Genomic DNA, 20,459 nt, shown 5'->3' on the forward strand with positions numbered 1-20,459 from the left:
GGAGCCTAAGTCAATAGAACAAACTAGTTCCTCACTTTTCTGCCTTCCCAGGAGCCAGGAGAAAAGGCTTAGAAATTCAATGCCAAGGCACACACTATTTGTAGAATGACTGATGGTCATATTTCACATCTTAGAAAGGCAAATCGTCCTATGATTTACACTTAGCAGGACACTTAGAATTACTGGCTCAATTCTACCAGAATTTTTCTCAAAGGTCAGTTACGGTTCCTGCTAGGTCTAGAACCCCAAGAGTCATCTAGGCTGCCTCTTAATTTATATCCAGAAACTTAACTGTGATATTCAAATGCATAAATAGACAGATGAAGATAATAACGGAAAAGACTTTGTGTCCAAAATATCATTAAGAAAAATGAAAGGCAAAAATCAAACTGCTCAAAATATTGCAACAAATTGTACGAATTTATATAAAAACAATTCTTACAAGTCAACAAGAAAAACATTACTAACCTAATAGAAAAATGAGCAAAGGACACGAACTGGCAAATTATAAAAGAAGAACCACAAAGGGCTCACAAATAGGTAGGGGAAAAGTTTGACCTCAATGGTAAATATAAAGGTCAAATGAACAAAAAAATTGGATGTCATTTGCACTTCTCAATTTGGTGCTCAAAAAAAAAAAGGTTGATAGCACCCAGTTTCATAAAGAGCTCAGATTATATATATATATATTTTCCTCCATTCCTTGTGACTTTGATGACCCCTCCAGAGTGAGATCTGGCAGTGCAGAGCAAAAGGCTGAAAGACACGCATTCCCTTCGACCTAACAACTCTACATCTAGGAATTCATTCTAAGGAAATAGCATGGATATTTGTACAAACTGAATTGCTCAGATGTTCTTTGAAATTTTTTTACTACAGGAAAAATTAAAAACAACTTAAATGTTGAACAAGAGGCTGGTTAAAGGGACAGTGGAATAGCCACACAGGGGTCTCTGCACAGCTGTTGGAAATGATGTAGAAGAACATGTGATGGTATGAAAGGAAGTTCACTTGTGACAAGTGGGAAAAAAAGAAGCTATGGACACAAACAGTACAACCCATGTTTGCCAATATATTAAATATTAAAAACCATACACCACAACGTCAACGGGCAATTTTATTTTCTCCTTTTTGTTTACCTTAATATTCCAAGTTTGGTTTTCTTTTTTTCCTGCTAGTTTTTTAAGAAAAACACATGCTAGCTCCAAAGGAATCTGATTTCTGCGATGGATGGTACAAATACAAACAGAAAGCGAATGTGAAAGCATTTAATAAAATTACATTTCCTTCTGTATGTAAATCAGTGCTGTTAATGCAGAGACAGAAAAGCAGGAGAATTAAAAACCACGGATGTAGACAGCAGATGACAATTTCCCCTAATACACAGATTTAACTGACTTTTTCCTCAAGAACCTTCCTCTTGCACACCAGAAGTAATTTTTCAATGTTTAAAGAGAAATGCAAGCATCATCACCTAAGGTATATCTAAGTTATAGGAAGGGGATTTTATCTGTGCAGCAATTAAAAGAAAGGGGAAAGTATTCATATGAGCCAGCAAATGAGTATTCAAGAGAGAAGACCAAGAGAACAGTCGATCCTTAGGGAGAGATGAAGGGATTTCTGTGACTAGTCATGTGTCTTTCTGGTATGTGTGGTGGGGGCACTCTATGAGTGCCACCAGTAAGCCACTCTGCTTTCCCTGGAGAAGTTCTCCTCGGTGGAAACAGACATTACTTAGGAGAGAAGGAGTATTAAGGCACTTTGTGTTTTAATGAAGCACCCAACTCATTTTTTTTTCCACATAAAGTAATTATAAATTTTTCTGATTTAAAAGCCTGCAGCTCAATTATGTAATTGCCTAATAGGGTATGGGGGTGCTGTGGATCTTATCTGGTCTCAAGGGGACATAATCTGAGTTTCAGCGGCTTTAATGATGTATTTACTCAAGAGACAGGACTGACTCTAGCTGACAGCAAGGGGACCCACAGGTAAACATCATTTACACGTGACTGTTTAATTAGCCATTTACCCAAGAGATCAAAGTAAATATTTCTGAGCTGCATTAGACTCTTAGCCAAGTAATTTTTAGTAGAACTTTCTTAAATTTTGAAAATCTCTTATTTTTAAGATTTTTATCTACAGAGAAATATGTAACTCATGCTATTTACTAAAGGTGTATATTGTTTCAATACAGGGAAACAACCAAAGATACTTGATTTTGCTAATAGTAAAAGCATGACATGTAAATCAAAGCAGTCCTAGAACTCACAAAAGCATTTTGTTCTAAAGTTCGCAAGGCTTGCCCTGCCCACGTCATTTTGGTAACATTGTTCTTTACGGCTGTGCATTTCTTCAGTCACAACCTAACCGTTTCAGAAACTGCCTGCTTACTTCGATTTTTAAGGACAGATTTTGTGATTAATTTATTGGTAATTTTTATGATTGTCACTAAGATGAGATCAGGATGATTTAAAAGGGAACAAAAAACCTACGAGGGGAGGCAGAATAGCACTTGATTCATAAGTTATTAATTGGGCAGCCCCTTCTCATTAATAATGGAGTTATTGGGCCGGCCCCGTGGCTTGGCGGTTGGGTGCGCGCGCTCCGCTGCTGGCGGCCCGGGTTCAGATCCCGGGCGCGCACCGATGCACGGCTTCTCCGGCCATGCTGAGGCCGCGTCCCACATACAGCAACTAGAAGGATGTGCAACTATGACACAACTATCTACTGGGGCTTTGGGGGAAAAAATAAATAAATAAAATTAAAAAAAAAAACAAAAAACCAAGCAACACTGAGAGATCCTTTAAAAAAAAAATAATGGAGTTATTATTTGAAAAATTATGAGTGGATTGGTTGTCTGGAACTGGGAATATGTTTTCTAATATAAACAACACCTTTTTAAAAGAAGATGACTAGATAGGAAAGGGCAGTGGACCACTGCTTATTTCAGCCTTGACACGGCTGAGATGTGACCTACTCGAGTGAACAAGAATGGAATACAATGTTGTTACAAAATGGTACTAGAGAAAATGGACAACAAAACCGGAAAACAAATCCTTCTTAGGATCTACATTTATTGGGCCAGCCCAGTGGCAGAGTGGTTAAGTTCCCCTGCTCCGCTTCAGCGGCCCAGGGTTCACAAGTTGGGATCCCAGGCGTGGACATATGCATGGCAGGTGCATCAAGCCATCCTGTGGCAGGCATCCCACATATAAAGTAGAGGAAGATGTGCATGGATGTTAGCCCAGGGCCAATCTTCCTCAGTAAAAAGAGGAGGATTGGCAACAGATGTTAGCTCAGGGCTAATCTTCCTGACTTAAAAAAAGAAAGAAAGAAAAAAAAAAAAGATCTACATTTATCAATAGGTGTGGAACAGATCTAAAAAACACAGGTTCTGTTTTTCCTCAAGAACATGGTTCTTTCTCAAAGAACATTCACACAACTGGTATCATACCTCAAACAAAACAAAACTATAGGTTATTTATTGAGTCACAGGAAGTGCAGTGAAATGAAAATATGTGTGGGAAGGATAGCACAAGATTACCTCTGAAAAGGGGCATGGGCTTGAGGAGAAGCGCACAGGGGCTGTATCTCCATAATAATTTATTTCAGGAGAAAGAAATTGGGGAGGAAGGAGGTTAGAGGAGGGAGAGGAGGAGAAGGAGAAAAGGAGGGGAGAAGAAGAGGAGAGAAAGAGCAGAAGAAGGGAGGGAAGGTGCGTGAAAGGGGGAGAGAGAGAAGCCAAGAGGGAGGGGGAAAAGGAGGAGGGGTGGGAAGATGAGGAGAAGGAAGATGAGGAGCAGGTCTGAGATAAATAGGGTGCAATGGTAACAACACATGTGAGTCTGGGCTGGTAGGCATGGGATTCCTGGGTTCATTTTATCACTCTCTGTATGTTTGAAATGCTTAAAAAAGCACTTCTACTCTCTTTTAATCAAAGGGGCAAAGAAAGGGGGGCTTGAGAAGGACTGAAGGTGCTCTGAGAGGCTTGAGGGGTGATGGCCGAGGCTCTGGACCGCACAGCCACACAGGTGTGTGACTTCAGTGCAGAGATGGCAAGCCGCGCCTCCGGGAGGGGCACATGCAGAATCCTCGAACTTTGCGCACGATAAAAATAAAAAGCATCAAAGCCAGAAAACCCTATATTACATATAAGGATGAGAAAACATACATGAAACTAGACACGTGCACAAGACATTAAATTCAGGAAAGGAAAGGCCACCTCTCTGAGTATATGGCTTCTCCAGGGAATGACGAGGACCACGACGGGAACGCTCTAAATCTGGCTCCTGGGTGGGAGCCCTCCTGCCTTCCTTGGGAGTCTGCTCCATGGGTTCCCTGGTCTCTTCAGCAGCTCACGCTCCCCTCTGCGCCAGCTCCTGAGTCAGGCCCCTCCTGCCTTCCCTGGGAATCTGCTCCATCGGTTGCCTGGTCTCTTCAGCAGCTCACGCTCCCCTCTGCGCCAGCTCCTGAGTCAGGCCCCTCCTGCCTTCCTTGGGAGTCTGCTCCATGGGTTCCCTGGTCTCTTCAGCAGCTCACACTCCCCTCTGCGCCAGCTCCTGAGTCAGGCCCCTCCTGCCTTCCTTGGGAGTCTGCTCCATGGGTTCCCTGGTCTCTTCAGCAGCTCACACTCCCCTCTGCGCCAGCTCCTGAGTCAGGCCCCTCCTGCCTTCCTTGGGAGTCTGCTCCATGGGTTCCCTGGTCTCTTCAGCAGCTCACACGCCCCTCTGCGCCAGCTCCTGAGTCAGGCCCCTCCTGCCTTCCTTGGGAGTCTGCTCCATGGGTTCCCTGGTCTCTTCAGCAGCTCACACGCCCCTCTGCGCCAGCTCCTGAGTCAGGCCCCTCCTGCCTTCCTTGGGAGTCTGCTCCATGGGTTCCCTGGTCTCTTCAGCAGCTCACACGCCCCTCTGCGCCAGCTCCTGAGTCAGGCCCCTCCTGCCTTCCTTGGGAGTCTGCTCCATGGGTTCCCTGGTCTCTTCAGCAGCTCACACGCCCCTCTGCGCCAGCTCCTGAGTCAGGCCCCTCCTGCCTTCCTTGGGAGTCTGCTCCATGGGTTCCCTGGTCTCTTCAGCAGCTCACACGCCCCTCTGCGCCAGCTCCTGAGTCAGGCCCCTCCTGCCTTCCTTGGGAGTCTGCTCCATCGGTTCCCTGGTCTCTTCAGCAGCTCACGCTCCCCTCTGCGCCAGCTCCTGAGTCAGGCCCCTCCTGCCTTCCCTGGGAATCTGCTCCATCGGTTGCCTGGTCTCTTCAGCAGCTCACGCTCCCCTCTGCGCCAGCTCCTGAGTCAGGCCCCTCCTGCCTTCCTTGGGAGTCTGCTCCATGGGTTCCCTGGTCTCTTCAGCAGCTCACACTCCCCTCTGCGCCAGCTCCTGAGTCAGGCCCCTCCTGCCTTCCTTGGGAGTCTGCTCCATGGGTTCCCTGGTCTCTTCAGCAGCTCACACTCCCCTCTGCGCCAGCTCCTGAGTCAGGCCCCTCCTGCCTTCCTTGGGAGTCTGCTCCATGGGTTCCCTGGTCTCTTCAGCAGCTCACACGCCCCTCTGCGCCAGCTCCTGAGTCAGGCCCCTCCTGCCTTCCTTGGGAGTCTGCTCCATGGGTTCCCTGGTCTCTTCAGCAGCTCACACGCCCCTCTGCGCCAGCTCCTGAGTCAGGCCCCTCCTGCCTTCCTTGGGAGTCTGCTCCATGGGTTCCCTGGTCTCTTCAGCAGCTCACGCTCCCCTCTGCGCCAGCTCCTGAGTCAGGCCCCTCGCTGTCTTGTCTGACCCACAGCAGGGCCCGCTCCTCCCCGTCTCAGTCCCACTCCAAGCAGACAGAACTCCCCAAGGCGCAGCAGAGACCTCATTACAGCCCCGCTCGCAAAGCTCTACCGGCTTTTCAGAATCTACTCAATAAACACCAACTCCTTAGCCTAGGCTGGACCCGGCACAACAAGGCTCCACTCCCTCGGACCTTCTCGCCCCAGCCCACACACCAGCCACAGAAGACGGCTCTGTTTCCCGGGTCTCGATGGAGTGGAGGAAGAAAACCAGGACGCCACAAGAGGCTTCTAAGTTCCTTGGAAAATGCTGGGGTAGATATGCTTAATTAGGTTAGCTCCAAAACCTGAATCAACTTTATGTAAGGAGTTGAGATTCCTACATAAAACACTATGCAAAAGGCCTGAGAGCAGAAAGTTAAAACCAACCATAAACCCCACTATTATTTAATCTTTTTTCAACTATGTTAACCATTGTTAAGAACATGACTATTTCCTTAAATGAATAATTTGTACATCTTGAAACTTATTAAAAAAAATAAAAATTACTAACCCCTGTCCTCTGGTCCACGTTTGTGACTAGGAAAACTTCAGACTTCTTAGCTACCTCTTCTGTGATAGAATTATCACGTTCTTTCAAGGTGGCCATGTGCTGACCCAACTGTGCCCTCAACAAGCCTGAGGCTGACGCTTGTTCAGATCTATAACACAGAAATAGGAGACACATTAGAAATTTGTAGTATTGGGTTACTTATGAGATTCCCATATTTTCAAAGGCCCCTTAATCAAGTTGGTAAAAGACAGTTCATCCAGAAAAGTCTAGAACCTAATATATTCTGGACTAAGGGAATTTCCAGAGTCTTGGTATTTCTTTTTTAATTTTATTTTGGTTATGATTTCATTGCTAGATGAGCATTCTCAACTTTGGCTGCATACTGGAACTACCTGGGGAGGTTTGCAAAATCCAGGTGCCTAATGCCACCCCTACAGAGTCTAGTAAAATTGGCCTGAGGTGTGGTCCAGCCATTGGGATTCTTTAAGGCTCACAGAGCGATTCTAATGCGCGGCCATGGTTTCAAATCACTGCACAGATAGTCAGCCTCCTCTTAAGTGTAGTTAAGAGAAACAAATCACATTTCCATCTCAACAACAGTTGATTCCTGTTATATACTTACTATGAAATTTATTAAAAATTAAGATATTATTAGGAAAGAGTTAAAAGGAAGCCTATATTGCTGCCTAGACTACGGTATTTAGATACTAAAAGGAACCAGGTTCCCTTAGGGAAATGCCCTGTTCTAGTTCTGGGGCAGGAAATGTACAAGATGAGCCTGGAAAACCTTGTCATACTAGAAAGCATGGAAGCTATCAAAGACTACTGAGTCATGTCAAAAGGCCTCAGAGGCCATCTTGAAAGGGTTCCTGCTGGCCAAAGATGGGACAATTTGAGCACCAAAAAGAACAATGAGTGCAATGGACTTAAACACAGCAAATATATAAAAATCTACAAGTTCATTTAAAAAATAAATAATAAAAAGTTTTAAAAATAATAAAAAGTCTTTGGATTCAGCCTCAAAAAGGAAGGAAATCCCGTCACATTCTACAACATGGATGAATCTTAAGGACACTATGCTAAGTAAAATAAGCTAGTCACAAAAAGACAAATACTTTATGATTCCACTTACATAAGACACCTAGAGCAGTCACATTCACAGAAACAGAAAGCAGAATGGTGATGCTAGGTGCTGGGAGAGGGAGAAATGGAGAGCTATTTAATGGATACAGAGTTTCAGTTTTGTAAGATGAAAAAGTTCTAGAGATCTGTTGCAGAACAATGTGAATGTACTTAACAGTACTGAGCTGTACACTCAAAAATGGTTAAGATGGTAAATTTTATGTTATGTGTGTTTCACCAAAATTAAAAATATAAACAAATAAACAAACCTTTGGAGGCTGCTAGGGCAACAACTTGATATTCTGAAAATTGGTAAGTAAAGGGATAGAATCAAGCATTTATCCTGCCTTTGTGGTCAAAAAATGCATTTTACAATTAACAAGTAGTTGATGGGAAAAGTTCTTCCAACTAATAAATGCAGAAGAAATTAACAAATTAGAAAAGTCACCATTTTGTAAGTCCAAATTAATGAATGCATCTAGGAAATGATCATAATTTTGTGGAAACTGCATAACAGTAAACTTTATACTGAAGCATCAGTCTATCAATGTTCAAACCCACAGAGCAGTCTTCCTAACAACATGACAACCAGATATCACATGCGGCCTGAGGGGGTGTAATAAGAAGTACAAGCACTGGGGCAGCCCGGTGGCGCAGCAGTTAAATGCGCGCACTCCGCTTTGGTGGCCTGGGGTTCGCAGGTTCGGATCCCGAGCATGCACCAACGCACCGCTTGTCAAGCCATGCTGTGGCGGCATCCCATATAAAGTAGAGGAAGATGGGCATGGATGTTAGCTCAAGGCCAATCTTCCTCAGCAAAAAAAAAAAAAAAAAAAAAGGAGGAGGATTGGCATCGGATGTTAGCTCAGGGCTGATCTTCCTCACAAAAAAAAAAAAAAGAAGAAGTACAAGCACCACCTATGACGTTGTCTTGCCAAAATAACTGGGCTGGAGTATAATCATGTATCTGGATTGAACCAGCAGTTTACAGGTGATAGCATTTCGATCCTGATACAAACAAAGCAAATGTAAAATGACTTTTTTGAGATAATCAAGACAAACTCACAAGAAATAGGTATCAGATAAAGTAAAGAATCTTGTTAAATGGTAATGTATTATATCCTTATATGTTAGAGATATAAGTATTTGTGAGTATTTATAAGTAAAATATGTTGTCTCTTTTAAACTACTCAAAGAAAAAAGTGTGGATGAGGGAAAGATAAAACAAGACTAGCAAAATGTTGACAACTGGTGGATCTGGGTGAGGGGTACATGGGACTTCATTATGTTATTATAGTGGCTTTTGTGAATGTTTTAAAAATTTCAAAGTAAAAAGTTAAAAAACAGTGTACTAATGTCTGCAACTTACTTGGAAATGCATAAAAATAAGAGATTGTGACTGATGGATGGATGGAAATATGAAGAGACAGACATATGGGAGTGCAATCAAATGTCAATGGTAGATTCTGGGTGGTGGGTATATGGATGCTCATTACACAGTTCCTTTTACTTTTCTGTATGTTTGGAATTTTCATAAGAAAATATTTGGAAAAAAAGTAAGTCTAGGTACAATTCAGAACCTTCTTTAATAAATCTTAATTGTTATAATCTTTGCCTGACCTAACTCTAGTTTTTCCCAAGAGTTGAATAAAGTGGGATGGGTCATCGGAATCCTTGAACTTATTTAAAAACTTCCCAGAAGGATTCTAAGGTTTCTGGCTGGTTTGGTAGAAAGCCCCTTCAGCAACTTGCCTTTCTTGGTTCTGTCTAGACCTCACCAATGTCATAATGCCACCCAATTCCTTTGTTCTGTTTCTATGTAAATGAAGCAACCTTTTTCTACATTTGGTTTCACAAGAGATTTCCCTACCGGGAAAATGCAATCACAGGCTACCAGCAAATTCTAGTCCATTCAGCCGTTACATTTCTCATAATGAGTAAATCAATTGTGCTTCTGGTCTGAAAAGATGCTTACTTAGGTTGAGTTAAACTTGGAAACAAGTTGAAGTAGGGTGAATTAAGTTAGTTCAAGTAGTTGGGATGGACTGAATTATCAGAGACCGTCTCGCTGGTGACTGATACACGTGACTTCTGCAGAGGCAAAGCCAAGGCAAGAGGCTACTAATGTCCCCACCAACTGTAACCATACTTTGGGCTCTGGTATGAAAGAACTAGCTAAGGTTTCCTATAATTATTATACATACCTCACAAAAGGACAAAACCCATTAATTGACTTGCATGGGGTCAAATAGCAAATGAGCTATGGAAGGAGGTACAGCATCTAGAGTCTGTGACTTCTGAACAGTTAAGCCAACACTTACAGCACAAAACCAGGCTTTCGTGCAGATTGATTTCAGGACAAATTGGGTGAGGAGTACAACAGCCATGGCTCTCCTTGCATGGAGTCTTGCCCATGTTTCTACATAAACATACCAAATCAGAAAATTTGCAAAGTGGTACAAAGGATTTTTTTGTGTGTGTGTGAGGAAGACCAGCCCTGAGCTAACATCCAATGCCAATCCTCCTCTTTTTTGCTGAGGAAGACTGGCCCTGGGCTAACACCCGTGCCCATCTTCCTCTACTTTATATGGGACGCCGCCACAGCATGGCCCGACAAGCGGTGCGCTGGTGTGCGCCCGGGATCCTGGCCAGCGAACCCTGGGCTGCCACAGAGGAGCGCGAGCACTTAACCGCTTGTGCCACTGGGCCGGCCCAAGGTACAAAGGATTTAAAGGAGTTTTTTTTTTCTCTTTCGTCTACTTTACATTGGAAAATTTATAACATCAATGCCACAGAGAAAAGACAAAGTTCAATGTCAGCTAAATGATATACTCCTTTAATTAAAAAGATAATAAAAGAATAGACTTTAAACAGTCTATAATTAACTTCATACACTTGGAATGGCTTCCAATCAGAAAACTGCAATTTAAGTAAATGTACCAACATTTCCTAATTACAACTGATTTACAACAGATTGGTAACTTGACCAAAGTTTTAAATGCAGACAAAATAGTAAGTACCCTGAATTTTATTCTGAACATAATAGGCAGAATAAAATAAAGAGGTTTTTACATACTGTAATCCAAATAATATAAAGCTGACTCAATTTTTCAGCATGAGTTTGAGAGCACAATTGGGCAACTGTATCTGAAAGTAGCCACTAACAAGAGACAATTAATTAGTTGCACCTGGAAAAAAAATAAAATAATGAGTACTCTCAATATGGATTTCATATACGATAAAATTACTTAAGTAATCATTTTTATGTTAAAATATGTTTTCCAGAAGGCAATAATGAACAAATTTTTTATCAATTACCCCAAATGAAATGAATTATATTTTAATAATTCACGATTGTCTAAAATAACAACTTGGTCTTCCACCTAATAACAGTAAACTTTTCATATGAAGGTCTTTGAACACTTAATCCCTGATATAACAAAAATCAATAATGATGATAGGAACGGTTTTGTTCTTTTTCCTTTTAAGATGCTTCACTTTGTGAGCAGGAATTCAGAAGTCTTCTCACTATCTTTTAGAGTACGCTGTGGGGCAGGTATCCCATTTTGCAGATGAGATTATAGTAAAGAGATAGACCTCGACAGCCATGGTTGGGTCGGGGCACAAGCAGGGCTGCCGCCACACCAAACACAGTTCTCTTCAACAGGCTTTAAGGAGTTCATAACCCATTAGAGCCTTCCTACTCTGCCTGGCTTAGAATTCTAATGACATCAGTGTCATTAACAATTAAGGAACAAAAGTAGATCATTCTCTCCAAATCTGTGTTTCTGAAATAGTTTATCAAGTTGACCAGTTGACTGCTTTGGTCCAGGGGAGATCTCAAAGCAGATGGGAATATATCACTTAGGGGAGTGCCCAAAATAATTCCTGGGTGCTGAGGGGCACAGAGGGTGGCTAGAGCAAGAAGAGCAGCAAGGAGCCCGATGCCATGATTAAAACTTGTTAGAGGGGCTGGCCTGGTGACCTAGTGGTTGAGTTTGGCGTGCTCTACTTTGGCAGCCCTGCTTCACGGGTTCGGATCCCAGGTGTGAATCCACACCACTCACTCATCAGCCATGCTGTGGCAGTGACCCACATACAAAATAGAGGAGGATTAGCACAGATGTTAGCTCAGGGCTAAACTTCCTCAAGCAAAAAAAGAGGAAGACTGGCAACAGATGTTAGCTCAGGGCTAATCTTCTTCAGCAAAAATAAATAAATAAATAAAACTCGTTAGAAAGAATCTGTATTTAAAGACCTCACTGCTTATCTCTCAAAGGTCATATAAACACTTGGCACTTTTTCCAAGGCTAGACAGTGAACCAGTGACAATCAGTGTGCATTAAACAGCACCCCCAGTCACAACACACAATGCGGCATAAAAGGGCAATCCTAATCGTAACAGAACATAACACTGACATTAGTAACCATTCCTGACTTCTTTATCTGGCTTAAAAAAATGATTGTGGTAAAGAAGCAGTCTTGCAGCCTCCAGATATTAATTTTAAAATTTGTGTTGGTCATAAAGAAGGATCATTTCTTAGGGAAAGCTGATTTATACATAACTGTAGACCAACAGTCATGCAAAATGCAATCTTTCATAATGGAAATCAATGCTCTCTTATGCATGTTGAGAAACTATACAAATGTCTAGTCTAGTAGATGTAGATATTTTATCTCATCACCCACAATCACAGTTTGGCAGCGTAGGTTAAGAGAGTCACACAATGAATCATTTAGTCTAACAAGTCAGTTTGCACAGAGAATTATAAATGCATATATGCTTTCTACGCCACATACCACAACTGTGGTTTATGCAAAATAGTATATCAACAGATACAAAAAGCAGTGAGAAAGAAACAGGGGCCTGGTTACAGAGCCTCACAACACATAATCACCAAATGACCTACAGAGTGCAGAAAGACTCCGCCCCAGACAGCTTCTTCCACCGCCTTGTAAAGGAGTATTTGAGACTGCTGTTTTTTATTTTGCATGATAAAACAACAGGAAAGAGGGGGAGCCGGCCCCCTGGGTTAGTGGTTAAGTGCGCGCGCTCCACTACTGGCGGCCCAGGTTCGGATCCTGGCGCCCACTGACGTACCGCTTGAACGGCCATGCTGAGGCCTTGTCCCACATACAGCAACTAGAAGGATGTGCAACTATGACATACAACTATCTACTGGGGCTTTGGGGAAAAAAAGGAGGAGGATTGGCAATACATGTTAGCTCAGAGCTGGTCTTCCTCAGCAAAAAGAGGAGGATTGGCATGAATGTTAGCTCAGGGCTGATCTTCCTCACAAAAAAAAAAAAAAAAAAAAAAAAAAACAGGAAAGAGGATTTTCTTGCATTGCCCTTTACTGCTTCAGGTTGAAAAGTTACTGACCCGGAAGGTCATTTCCAGCATTTTCCACAGTTTGGAGATCACTAGTACAGATGCAGAAGGTAATGTATACACATTCAGGACTTGTGAACCTCATCTTGTGCTCTGTTAAATGGAACATATGATTGGCCAAGTCTTCTTGTGACAAGGCCCTTTTAGAAACCATCATCTTGACTTCTCACGCCTTCATGGGATTTATGCTGAATTCTACTCTGAAGAAAATCATTAACATAAAACAGCCTATGTGGCACACTGAAGGTAGAGAAAACGATGTTAGATATAAGATAACCAGACCCAAAGCCCCTCTCACTCAGCGAAACAAGGTCCTTTCAGGTGGGCTTTCACAGACACTCATCTGCTGACCATGCTCGAGAAATAATTTGTTCTCTGCTAGTAAATAGTGGGGATATATTTTAATAAAAGGAAATATAGTCAGTCCCCAAAATAAAAATCAGAGTTAGGTCACTGGCAACAATTATGCAACATGAATTAGGCACCGACCAGGTGCCAACGCTGGACAAACCATTACACAAATTACACATATGTAATTCTATGACCTCAATAAGTCACTCAGATGCCACAAAGCTTCTGAGGCCATGAAAAGAAACCCACACTACCTAAAAGGTGGGTAGAGGGTAGAGAACAGATTTCTGATTGACTCAGGAAGGATGTACAAGAATCATGGTTCACATGTGCCAACTACCCTGCAAATAATTAACCCCCTCTCTCTCTCATCCTAGCTTTATGGCCTTTAAGGGATATCCTTGAAGTGGTGGCTCTCAAACCTGAGTGAGGGTAGTTCCCTTAAGGGCTCAATAAAACCCAGATGGCTCGGTCTTACCCCCAGATTCCTGATTCAGTGAGGCCTGGGTGGGGAAAACGTGTTCCCAGGTCTTGTTGATGCTGCTGGTCCAGAGACCATACTTGCAGATTGGGGGCCTGTATCTTCTAGATTGGGGGCCTGTATCACCAGCATGACCTTGGAAATTGAGGAATCCATCTGGGGTTTGGACTTGCCAATGACATCCCTCTAGGGGGGTGGCTAGACTAGATTATATCCTGGGTTGTTCACGAAGGTATGCTAATATACCAGATGAAGGCTACCTGTGCTCCCTCCCCCCAAGTAAGCCCTTAAAACGTTGTTATGAGTAGGGATTGAGTGGATATATCCAATTAACAATTAGAAACAAATACATTTACAAAGAAGTTAATGGTCAAGTCCATGAAACAGTTAAACTGACAACTACAAGTGTCTATCCCAGTGGTGACCGTGTGGACTAGTGTTTTGTTTTCATTTGGAAGCATCTGGGAACAAGAATGGCCATCCTTCCACAGCAGCAATTTCATCCCAATAATACCTGACTTGCTTTTCATGGCTGCCACCTCCAGGTAAGAGTCTCGGAGGCTGGTGAAGGACAGCTGTTCCACAGGCTTCAAGGTCTTCTTTCAGAATGTCACTGTGATTATAGAGCCTATAAAATAAAACAGGTGCTGCATGAGATGTTTATTTAAGCACAGATGGCCCAGCTTCTAGAATCTACGGAGGTTCTTCGTGGTTTATTGACATATCTGTAACATAATCTAGACACAAAAATGCAGCAACCAGACTATCTCTCGACAAAGATGTAAAATGGGGCATTTTGAAAACCTTGTTTGTGTGTATGTGGCAGTTTTAAATCCATCAGTGGAAGTAACTTTTAACCCTTTGAAGACTTTAATGACCTTCAAATCGACAGCTATGCAATCTCATTCCACATTCCACCTGACTGATAGGAATGCTAGATAATCTTAACAGCAGAAAAGGCTAATTTTCTATTGTCAATCATAACAAAGTTAGATCTCCACAACTCATGTGAAATTTACTTAAATCGTCACTGCTAAGAAATTGAAAACTGCTGGCTGGATACTGGTTATGTCCTCTATTTCTGAACGCAGAAAAATGACTATTATTTCTCCATTCAGATCCCACTGCAATACAATTTTCTTTATTTTTAGTAAGAAGAGGAAGGGAGGGAAAGAGGGATTTAGCCTTCATTATCTATTTCCAGTCTACTGGGGGACTGGTCTAGTCTAACAATTTGGCCACTGTTTTAGGTTAGGTCTGTCACGGTATCATAGTAGCTTCCAAAGAGACTGATTAGAAACTTCCTTTAAAAACATGTCTATTTGGGGGAAAGCATGATTCTAAAAAGCTATAGGAGAAGACATCAAAGACAAAACAGTATTTCTACTTTAAAGAAGCTGATGACATACGTAGTTGGGAATATTCAACATGTACTCCAAAAAGAAAATGAAGCAACTTGTAAAGCAATGTGTTAATTAGCAACATCTTACTAACTTGTAGTTAGTACAACAGTGGGTTAAGTTACTGGATCCACTTGATGGCCATGTGCCTAATATCAAAAGGATGAAAGAGATGTGCTCTGTTTGTCTATTAGAGGGTGAGTGACAAGTGTAGGCTCAGGCACCCTGACTCTGAAGCAGGCTTTTATCCTGGGCAGGAAATACAAATGTCGTGTCATGTCCGTCCCCCCCGCCCCATTCAAGCCCTATTCTGGACCCTAGGCCACCCTATGGGCGCTCCAGTTCCTTGCCGTGTCTCAAGCTCTTGTCTAAACTCTAAGCCTAAGATTCTTAGTCCTTCTGGGCCACATCCTGTGTTGGATCCTTCACCTCTGAGCTCTGCTGCCAAAAACCTTCCATTTTTTGATCGGGTTGTTTTGTTTTTTGTTGTTGAGTTGTATGAGTTCTTTATATATTTTGGAAATTAACCCCCTGTTGGATATATGATTTGCAAATATTTTCTCCTAGTTGGTGGGTTGTTTTTTCATTTTGTTCATGAATGGCCAACAGGCATATGACAAGATGTTCAACATCACTAATTATCAGGGAAATGCAAATCAAAACTACAATGCGATTTCACCTTACATCCACCAGAATGGCTATAATTAACAAGACAAGAAATAACAAATATTGGAGAGGATGTGGAGAAAAGGGAACCCTCATACATAACTGGTGCAAATGCAAACTGGTGCAGCCACTATGGAAAACAGTATGGAGATTTCTTATAAAATTAAAAATAGAAATACCATATGATCCATATATCCCACTACTGAGTGTTCATCCAAAAACATGAAAGCAACAATTCAAAGAGATTTATGCATCCCTATGTTCATCACAGCAATATTCACAACAGCCAAGACATGGAAGCAACCCAAGTGCCCATCAACGGATGAATGGATAAAGAAGACATGGTATATAGATACAGTGGAATACTACTCAGCCATAAAAAAAGACAAAATCATGCCATTTGTGACAAAATAGATGGACCTTGAGGGTATTATACCAGGCAAAATAAGCCAGACAGAGAAAGATAAACACCGTATGATTTCACTCATATGTGGAAGATAAACACGTGGATACGGAGAACAGATTACTGGTTACCAGAGGGGAAGGGAGTAGGCGGAGAGTGAAAGGAGTAAAGGGACACATATGTATGGTCACAGATAAAAACTAGACTATTGGTGGTGAACACAAAGCAATCTATACAGAAACTGATATATGATATTGTGTACCTGAAATTTATACAATGTTATATGCCAATATGACCTCAATAAAATAATTTAAAAAATAAATTAAAAAACAAACAAACAAAAAACCTTCCAGACTCCTGGCCTATATGACTTACAGTACCTATAATACTTCTTTTTCCTTTGGCAAAATCTGGTTCCTAATTCTTCCTGGAAGGCTTTATCTCGTCACCACTCAATTCACAAAATAACATCTGCCCTTAAGAAAAGGAAGACAGGCCCATCGGAGGTAAGCCAATTTCAGAGCAGCAAAGGAGAGCACATAATCACTGGGAAGGCAATCAGGAGTTGTGAGGCAGTAGAGAGACAGAGAGCTCCTTGGCATCACAAGGGCTTGACTATGGAGGAGGAACTTCAGCTGGGCAAGATTTAGACAGAAGGGGAGATGACCCTTTAAGCTAATGGGCGGCACAGGCAAAGGTGAGAGGAAATGCCATGGTAGGAGGGGTGTCGGGACCAGCAAGGACACAAGTCTGGCCAGGTGGGGGTTGCTGTTTGTGGTGATAAGATAGTAATGGGAAATAAAATTCAATATGAAACTCGGGTGAGAAAATAGTAATAAATCTTGAGGATTTCTGAGCTATGGCTCGTTTCTTGAAAGCAGTGTTTTTGAGAGGGTTAGCCTGGCAGCCGTGCACAGATGCAGTTGGTGAGGGGACAGACACGAGACCCAGACCACAGCCAGGAGACTGAACTTGTGCTCTAGATGGCAGGGGAAGAGTGTGTAAGTGGGAGAGCAGTGGTGGGGGTGGCAGAGAGGGAGAACAGTCATTCACGGCTCAGCTGGGGGGAAGTCAAGCGCCTACAGCTGGTGGGGTGGGCTCGCAAAAAACTGGGGTGTGTGCCTCACTCAAAGGGCCAGTCACTCCCAGCTCCCGCAGTGGAATGTGTCTCAGTGACGTCGATCTTCCTAGTTTTCAAGAGAAGCTGGAAATTCACAATTGCTAGTTTTATTTTTACGTGACATCTCCCAAATTTAAAAATCTGGCAGCTAATTCAAAAGGAGGTTAAATACTATGCTGGACAAACAGAGCTGGTCTGCAGGCTTGGGGTCTCCAGCTTAGACTGCCTCTAGTCTCACCTCCCACCCCAGGTGGTAGACCCTGAGCAAGGACCAGGGCTTGATGTTTTTGCACCTCCTCTGAAATGCTGGTACAATGGCGGAAGTCAGCAGACGCTCACCAATGCTGGGGTACCACAGTGGGGTATAGGCAGGGTGTTCGGGTGGCAGCAGCCTCCCTCCAGGGAGGAGTATTTTATCTCTGCCATTCTTAGGAATGGTGATAAGAGAAAACAGTTTTAGTGGTTTTATTACTGTTTATAAATGCTCTACAGACAATGCACCCTTTGTTGCCTGTATCCCCCACCCCCCCACCATGGTATGCCAGTGCTAAATAATACCTGATTGTCCAGTCAGGACAGATGCCAGATAACCTTTGTTCTTTTCCAATTTGATCAATCCAAATATCAGGCTTACTTAGACTAGCTCTTCTCATACTTGTCTAGGAGCTTCTCTGACTACCTCATTCACAGGGATCTTTCTTATCCCTGAATTCCTTTAGCACAATACAGACCACATCCTACATTGTACTGTTCTCTAGTTATGTCATGTCTGTCTAGTCTTCTCAACAAGACCAAAAGCTTGTTGAGAACAACAACTGGACTTCTGAATTTTTATCTTACTTGAAGTTTCATGTTGCACTCAGCACAATACTGAAGACATACTTAACATCATGAGTTGAATGACAGGCCAAGATTTAAACCTAGATTAGAGAAATCCATGACACCTATTTTTACAGTATGTTTTTATACGGTTGCTGTTAGACCAGTCCAGGGCTTCCATGGCGTCCATGGCTTGGCAAGGAGCGATCAATAAGACGGCCACAAGTACTGTCTGCACAGAGCTTATGGTCTACTCTAGATTAATTCAGAACCTTCTCTGGCTAAAAGACAAGTTGGTCTGTGCTGAGGGTTTCTAGTAGTTATTTCTCCACGTGATACCTGACTTTAGCTTACAAAATATTCATCAGTCCTTTGCTGAAAAAACCTCTATTAAAGAATTCAAACACTATGAAGCTAAAGATTAAAGACTATGTGTTATAAAAAACACTATCCTAGAATTCAAGACCTCAATTTCTTTCATGTCTTCTATTTGCATTCCCATCAAAATAATTCCAGCTGGAGGGGCATCAGTCTGACCAGCCCATGCCCAGTCCTTCCTGGGGAATATGTAGACGGGCCTGGCACTAACACACTGGGCCTTACCATCAGTTTGTCTCTGTGAACTCCAGCAAGTGGACAAACGTGATGGATGACAAGTAATCTCTAGAAGCACAAAAGGCACTTTAAAGAGGTATATTTTATTTTACCCAACAGTGCAGGCAGATAATAAATAAATTTTTTTGGCCAAATTTAAAGTAATTGCTTTCTAGCTTCATTTTCATCTTTCAGTCATACAGAATTTAAGAGAGAATTTAAAAGAAAACAACTCCACTCCAGGCTAATGGGAACACTCAAAGGAAGGTACAATATTTTTTGGAAGCAAGGAAGAGAGAAAAAGTGCCATGCTTTTCCTTTCAGTACTGCAAACTGAGAATTACTTTTTGGCAAAAATGACCCTGTATTAGGGCTGTAGCAAATAAACTTTTCCTTAACCCCACCAGGTAACTTCCACACATTCCCGTGGGTGTTCTATCAGAGTGGACATGTTTCAGTTGCAGCACTAAAGGCATGACTTTCAGGTTTTATTTTCTCTAGGGAACAACAGTCTCAAAATGGTGTGGTAATCACTGCCCATAACTAGTAATGAGTTTACTTCATAATTTACATAATATAATGTTACTTTTAAAAAGTTTTATACATTTACTGTATTTTTAATGAGACTGAAGAATAATAAAGCACCATAGTTGGTCACATCCAGAACAACGTTTTGGGGAAGGAAATTGTATTGCTAAATGAGCAACAACAAAAAGGCATCATCTGCAGAGGTGGTCTGTAGTTCTGAGTGTGGGGTTTAGGAACATCCCATATACAGAACAGTGGGCAAAGGGCAACACGACCGGCCTTTGCTTCCCATTCCAGTGCCTGCAGAACACTGGCCTGCACACTCAACTTCTTCCTTCTCATGGGTTTGACCCTACACTCCTTCCAAAACATAAGAAGGTTTTGATCTTTAAACTAAGAACACATGGCCTGGATAGAAAAGATTACTTTTAAAACCATCACTTTGGGGCTGGCCCGGTGGCATAGTAGTTAAGTTGGAGCGCTCTGCTTCGGCAGCCCAGGGTTCTCAGGTTCTGATCCCGGGTACGGACCTACACACCGCTCATCAAGCCATGCTGTGGTGGCATCCCACATACAACACAGACGAAGACTGGCACAGATGTTAGCTCAGGAACAATCTTCCTCACCAATAAATAAATAAATAAATAAATAAAGTCTTAGTTGCATATTTTATCTCTATTAAAAAAATAAATAAATAAAACCATCACTTGATCACGTTCTGGTTCTGTTTTTCACATTTAATTCCCAAGGAAATTTGTTGATTACAATCAACAACATTTAAAATCCTCCTAAGACCCATGAGAATTGTTAAGTTTAAACAGAAGTAACAGAATGCATTCATGCACCCAACACTTAAAGACCACAACTGCTACAAAATATAACTAACGAGCCAAAGCGGGCTGTTGTCAGTCAAACCCTGATATGCTAATTCAATTTGTGTAGCTTACTGGTCATCCTGAAGCAATTTAGCACCTTCACCAATAAGAGAAAACCTCCAGTGACCTCCCACCCACAGGTACACAAATACAACAGAGAACCAGAGAGGTCTGTAGAAGCCCTACCTCCATAAAGATGCAAATTAAGATTTAAACAGTGTAACAATTGGCGAGAGCTAATCCTTTTACAGAGGTGTAAATGGCTATTGAGAACTGAATTCCGGCTGCTAGCTTTTGTTAAGTAGCATTACAGACAAGTTTCACCCAAGAGCAATGCCACCAATTCTGAAGACTATTGATAAAATAGTTTCATAAAGCCAGTGCAATTTGTTTACTCTGATAT

At 42.2% G+C, this 20,459-nt stretch overlaps 1 pseudogene; it reads right to left on the reverse strand.

Annotated features, from left to right (window-relative positions):
- LOC131395275 (centrosomal protein kizuna-like) overlaps positions 1-20,459 on the reverse strand; it is a 64,977-nt pseudogene that overhangs the window by 19,278 nt on the left and 25,240 nt on the right.

The sequence above is a fragment of the Diceros bicornis genome, chromosome 31 (genome assembly GCF_020826845.1).
Source record: "Diceros bicornis minor isolate mBicDic1 chromosome 31, mDicBic1.mat.cur, whole genome shotgun sequence".
Taxonomy (NCBI): domain Eukaryota; kingdom Metazoa; phylum Chordata; class Mammalia; order Perissodactyla; family Rhinocerotidae; genus Diceros; species Diceros bicornis.